Here is a 6477-nt window from a genome sequence, read left to right as displayed (position 1 = left end):
AAAGGTATGGAATTTGTGTGTGTGTGTGTGTGTGTGTGTGTGTGTGTGTGTGTGTGTGTGTGTGTGTGTGTGTGTGTGTGTGTCTGTCTGTCTGTCTGTCTGTCTGTCTGTCTGTCTGTCTGTGAGAGAGAGAGAGAGAGAGAGAGAGAGAGAGAGAGAGAGAGAGAGAGAGAGAGAGAGCATAGATTTTACATTACTTTGTTGGTGGTCCGGCATTAATATCAATTAAAAAATAAAAACAATAATAATCATACAACATTGATGAAATACAGGGCTTAAGAAGAGAACAAGGCTGAATGTGTCAGTCGTCCAGACTCAAGGAAGCTGTACAAGAAAATATCAGTAGGAACATCTTTGACAACTAAACTACTTCAAGAAAACCCCGTCTAAGAGATATTACTGGTCCAAAAATGAAGCTAAATAACAAGACAAAGGACACCTTTGATAGCAGCGCCAGTCCGGGCAGAAATCTAACCAGATGGAAATAACTCTTATTTGATTTTTTTCTCTGCTCACAGGCTGCCCCAATACAGCTAACACCCCAGTGCTCTGCCGTGCCCGTGTGTGTCATGTTTGCGGCCTTTCTGGTGTGATGAAGTCACTGCACGGGGTCCATAAGTAGTACTGCAATGTTACTGGCTCAGACAATTTTAATGCCATTGAAGACAAAATGGTAAATGTATAATTTCACCAGACTGGATTTTGAAGTTGAAGTCCCATTCATTTTTAGGGAGCTGCGGCATTTCCCTTGGCAATCAGTTGTACAGTAGTAAATACAGTATGTTAAACTGTTGTTGGAAGCATTATCATATTAACTTACCAGACAGAGCAGTTTCGTAGCCGACTTGTTTGTATTTTCAGTTATTACAGATTTTCCCAGTTCTGTGAGTTCACTGGTGTCCAGAGTTACACCCAGAATGTCCGATTATATTCTACAGCGTAAAGCCATTGGAATAACTGCTGTTGGATGTCACCCCATACGCAGCTGTAGTCGCATCTACGATGGGATACCTTTGGACACATAAATTCTCTGGCCACTGACCAAGAATGATGCTTAGGCCTACTAGATTTTTAGTAATGCACTGATAACCAGTTACTTCGGATAGCAACAGTGTATGCAACTTTCATCAGCTTTTAACCTTATTCCCAAAACTTTAGCTTAAAAAAGAAAAATAGCCTTTCCAACTTATGGCAGTTTTCTCTTTTTGTTTTTTTCTTTATTTTTTTTTTATATGCTTTCACACATTTTGCTAAGACAGTTTCTTATGATAAAAGAAATTTGCATTTTAAGTTCATCATTTAACCTTTCTGTTTACTTATTTCCATAGGCTTACTGATCTCAGCATAGAAATATATAGTTTGCTCTTTCATCCAGATTCCTTTCTTGGAACCATCCCATACTATACACCTTTTCCTTGTCTCCTCCACTTCTCTTTCTGTCATCACATACCTGCTTACTGTTCTTGTCTTATTAACTGAGGTCTTTGCAGTACCACGAATCCTTTTGCAGTGTGTACCAAACACTCTCTATGCTGTCCACAGATTTTCAATATACAGTATGTCCATCCCGTCTCATTTTATGAACCCAGACTCTTCCAGTATGTTTTGCTTTAATCCATCTGTCACTACTTTGATTTTCAGCCTTGTTATATTTTAATCTCTCTCTTTGAGGCAGTGTAGAGGCCCAGACAACTATTTATGAAGGGTCCTAAACAGAATGATATAATTTATTTTCATAGTGCAGTGTTTTTAAAGCTTTATATACTATATATTCATATAGCTATAGTATTTTCCCATTTGTCAATATGTTTATAGTGGGTTGTTGCAGGTTTTTGAATTTGTTTTTGTAAGTTCACTGGTGTCCAAAGCCAACACTAGAATATTGGGACAGGCTGTTTATAATGAAGCCAATGAATTAGGAAACACACTTTTTCAAAGTAATCCTATACCTGTCCAAAGTAACCCCATGCCATGCCTGTCTCAAGTCATCCCATATCTGTCTGATGTCACCTTTGTTGACTCACCCCATATCTGTCAAGAGTCACCCAGTACCTGTCCAGTCACCTCATCCTTGTCTGATGTCCCCCCATACTTGTACTGCACCTATCTGAAGTAGTCCTGTAGCAGCCTGCAGTCACCCCATCACCATCATCTAATTATCTGTTCATGAATCTGATACAAATGCTGGATCATGCAAAACCTGTTGGATAATCAATAAACAGACCTTTCATTTGATAGGCTTTTCATTGTGCTAGACAAGAACAAATTTTATATTCCTTGAGGCTGTATTGTAACTGTCAGTCATCTTATATGGAGGTAATTGTGGAGTCCCTGGACAGTAACAAGAGGATGTTATGGTAATACTGTATGATATATGGTGTGAAGATTGAAGTTAATGACAGGCTTTGTTTCAGGTGCAGATCATAAGCTGCGCTCCAAGAGGAAAGGAGCAGATGCAGAAGGCAAAAAAAGTCATTCTGTTTACCTATTTAACATTATCACGAAAAGAAAGGTTCCTCTTCACTTCTATGTCTCATGCTTCAATCACTGTGACTGTGTAGTGCCCCTGACTGTAAAATCTGTATACCGGTAGCATCCACATTTGTACAGCAAATATTTACACTGTACATCTACGTTGTAGTTCCATATGTGGATTTGTATTATTATGGTTCTGGTGTCATGTGTCCATACCATGTATTTGTGATATTGTACTATCTTGACATGAGATAGATAGATTCATAATATTGCCCTCCTCTATCAAGATAATTTTTTATTCAGGGATGAAATTATGAGCCAGTAAGGTAAAGTGCTGTGATGGCTGGAGCTGAAGAAACTCGGTGTGTGAAATTTAAATGTCATCATTGTGGAAAACAGTTCATTAGTAAAACGACTCTTAGCAGGCACGCACTTCTTCACACAGAAGGCAAGAACTTTGAATGTGATCAGTGGGGAAGATGGTTTGCTTGCAAGAACAATCTCGTTGAGCACCTTCAGATTCATTTAATAAGTGTGGAAAACTTTTCATTAAAAAGAGCAGCCTTACCAGACATTCATTTATTCACACTGGAGTGAAAGGTTTCCACTTTAATGACTGTGGAAGATTGTCTCTCAGAAGAAACCTTACTGACCACATGATGGCACACTCAGCAGTCAAAGATAATTTTTCTTATGATCATTGTGGAAAAAAATTCTCACAGAAGAGTAGCCTCTCTCGACCCATACTCTCTCACACAGAAAAGAAAAGCTTTGTTTGTGAAGAATGTGGTAAGGCGTACTTATGCAAGAGTTACCTTCATGTGTTAGAGCTTCGTAACCAACATTTATATATATGTATCTCTTTAATCTTGTAATAGGTGATTCTTGAGTTTTGGTTAAAGTTATTTTGGTAATTGAAGAGCAGGAGGAGTTAAGGATGAATACAGGGAGTTGATCTTGATTTATTATCTTCAGAAAAAGTCCAAGTTGAGCAGCGTATGTATTATACAGGGACTTAATATACTAAGTCTAGTTGGACCCCTCTTCTTATTCACTCTCTCCACTACCGGTACCTGCCGGTTCTATGGCCAGTCCCCTTCTGAGCTCAGATTCCTACATTCTCGTTTAGCAGGGGCCATGTCACGTGTGCTATACTGTTGGTGAAATGTTCTAGAAGCCTGTGTGTATGTGTGTGTATGGTCACGAGGTGCTGTTCGTGGGCTATTTTGCTGGTGAGAGGCATTCTGGAGAGGTGCTAACGTCATTTCCTTTTGGCCCCTAGGTTTGACATTGACCTAACCTCTAGACTATATATGTATGTTGCTAGCTATTATGTATTAAGACATTTTAGAGTCCTGACATCGCTCAGTCACGCAGCTGGCGGTCCTCCGGAAGCAATCATCATTGACATATGCTAATCTACTAATATATAATATTCTTCTTCTTCACTCTTCATACATAATATTGATTATAATACTGTACTGATATAATATTCCTGGTATTATTGCAATGATCCAGGAATATTACATTTTAAACAAGTTGTATACATAATTGAATAAATGCAATATGGTTAAATTTGTTATTGTATGACATTTTGTAAGATGTGTATGTATAATAGAAAAATGCATATATTCCAAAAAAATAGTTCAAAGTTAAGATTATGGTAAGAGCTATTAATATTTCATATTGAGATAATGATTCTGGTATATTTCTATATCATGTGTCATTCTTCTTCTTTTTTTTATGAAATTAATATTATGTACAAAATATGTACACTTCATTCAGGGGGGTTAACTTGGATGCTTTCTCTACCCCTACTAAATACTGACTCCAAATTTGCAATTCTTGCATGCATTCAGTGCATTGCAAACAGCACTACTGCAAATACAATACAGAAGATTATAAAGACAGTAGGTGCTGGGCTATACACATAATATGGGTTAAACATACTCAAAACTCAAATCTTCCCAGGGCTTCATTGTTTCATTGATCAGTTGCATAGTTTCAGACTTAGGTGACGTCAGCTTAATACTTGTGCTCATATTTAAATCCATATTAGGCAGTGGGTGGAAATGTTTGTGTGTATGATTGAGGATGGCATAGTGATTGATGGTGGATAAAGTGGACATGGATGGTGTAAATACCGCACAGTAGTCTGATGCTATGTAAAATCCTGATGCTGAAGTATGAGATGGTTGTATATCTGGACAGACTATGTAAACTGATGTGTTATGAATGAAAAAAAAAAAAAAACTGTGAGTGTCCGATGCGTTGATGGTGTACAAGCTTATCTGGAGCAAAAGTGAAGTTGCAGTGATTATGAATATTGTGATTTCTTATGATAACCATTTCACAAGGGACTGTTTCAGTAGGCTGAAACGTGAAAATGTACGCAGGGCAAAGGTGAACAGCATATAAGGATGTGCGGCACTTTCGTTCAATTGTTGAATCACTTGCGAAAGTGACAGTGTTCCGTCTCTTGGAGACCATGATGAGTTCGGTGTCTGTGTTGATGTTGATGATGACCAAAGCGTTATTAGTCTTAGAAGGGAAGGGATGTATTTCGTATACTATGAACAGGTCGTCAGTTATAAATGGTACATGAACTACTACTGATGTTGGTGTTAGTGTTGGTGGTCTGAGTGAGCATTTCCTATTGCTATGTAGAGGAGAATCCATAGCATAAGTCCCTTCATCGTTACCTATCGACAAAATAATTTTCTTATATGGTTATGCTATTGTCGATGATAGTGATGATGTGCAGTACGGTTGAGTAACTTAGAACAATAACTTGATTATTATTTCATTTATAGATGGAGTTTAAATCGATATTTAAATCTCGTAAATGATGTACTGTAGATTTTATTGGAACAGCTGCACCTATGTTTGATTGTTTGTTAAATGACCTTAATTTATTTTTGTAATTATTATTGTTTTCTTGACTGGTTTCATGTGTTACGTTCGGTTGTTCGGTGGTATCCGAGGCTGAATAATTATTGGATAGTTCCCTCGAAACTTGTTTTAAATGGTCAGTATGAACTTGTTTCTCTTCGCCACTTGACAGTGACCTAATTAAAACTTTGTTTGCTTTTATGTTACCCTGTATGGGCCCTCAAATTTTGGGGATAATTTATTGTCTCTCGTATGAATGATACCATAAACAATGTCTTCTAAGTTGGTAGGCGAGTCTCTTGCCTTTTTATTAAATGCCTCCGTCATTTCTTCCTTGGACCTTGTTAATTGTTTTTTGACTCTTTTATGTATGTCCTGGAATTCACGTAAACGGAGTTTAGAGTAATCATCGTAATTGTATATGGGCAGGCTGTCACCTTCTAAGAGTTCATATGTAGTTTTTAATCTGTCCCATATGCAGGTATAATGAAATGTGGTGCGTCACCTATGGATTTATTTATAGATCCATTAATTGAGGCTTCTACTCTGGGATTCCAATCATCCCAGCTTGCATATTTTTCATTGAGAATGTGTCGTAGCAGATCTAATACTTTTTTGTTTTTCTCTCTACTTACCCATTGGATGCTGGGTGATAGGCTAAAACGTTAACCTTTTTGATATTGTATTGTTTACATATTTCTTGTAAGATATCAGAATTAAACTCTCCTCCATTATCACTTATTAGTACCTTTGGGGTAGTAAAGTGACATATTACATTATCTATTATTGCCTTTGCTACTGTCTCTGCTGTTTCATCTTTAATTGGGGCTAAAATTACATAACGGGAAAAATGATCCGTTGCTACGAATAGGTATTGGTTATTATTGTATGATAATGGCATCTTGAGCAAATCAACCGCGACAACGTTCCATGGTTGATGTGGTACAGGGTAATTACTCATCGGTGCAGGTGAAATTGAGTATCCTTTGTGTTTTGCACATGATTCGCATCTGTCTATATGACTGTTTATATCTTTTCGTAATGATGGCCAGTAATATAACAACTGGGCTTGTTTGAATGTCCTATCCTTTCCAGGATGTCCTGCATGTG

Source organism: Coenobita brevimanus, chromosome 14 (assembly GCF_032717465.1).
Source record: "Coenobita brevimanus isolate Jiangsu-jjx chromosome 14, ASM3271746v2, whole genome shotgun sequence".
NCBI lineage: Eukaryota > Metazoa > Arthropoda > Malacostraca > Decapoda > Coenobitidae > Coenobita > Coenobita brevimanus.
This window is presented reverse-complemented; position numbering follows the sequence as displayed.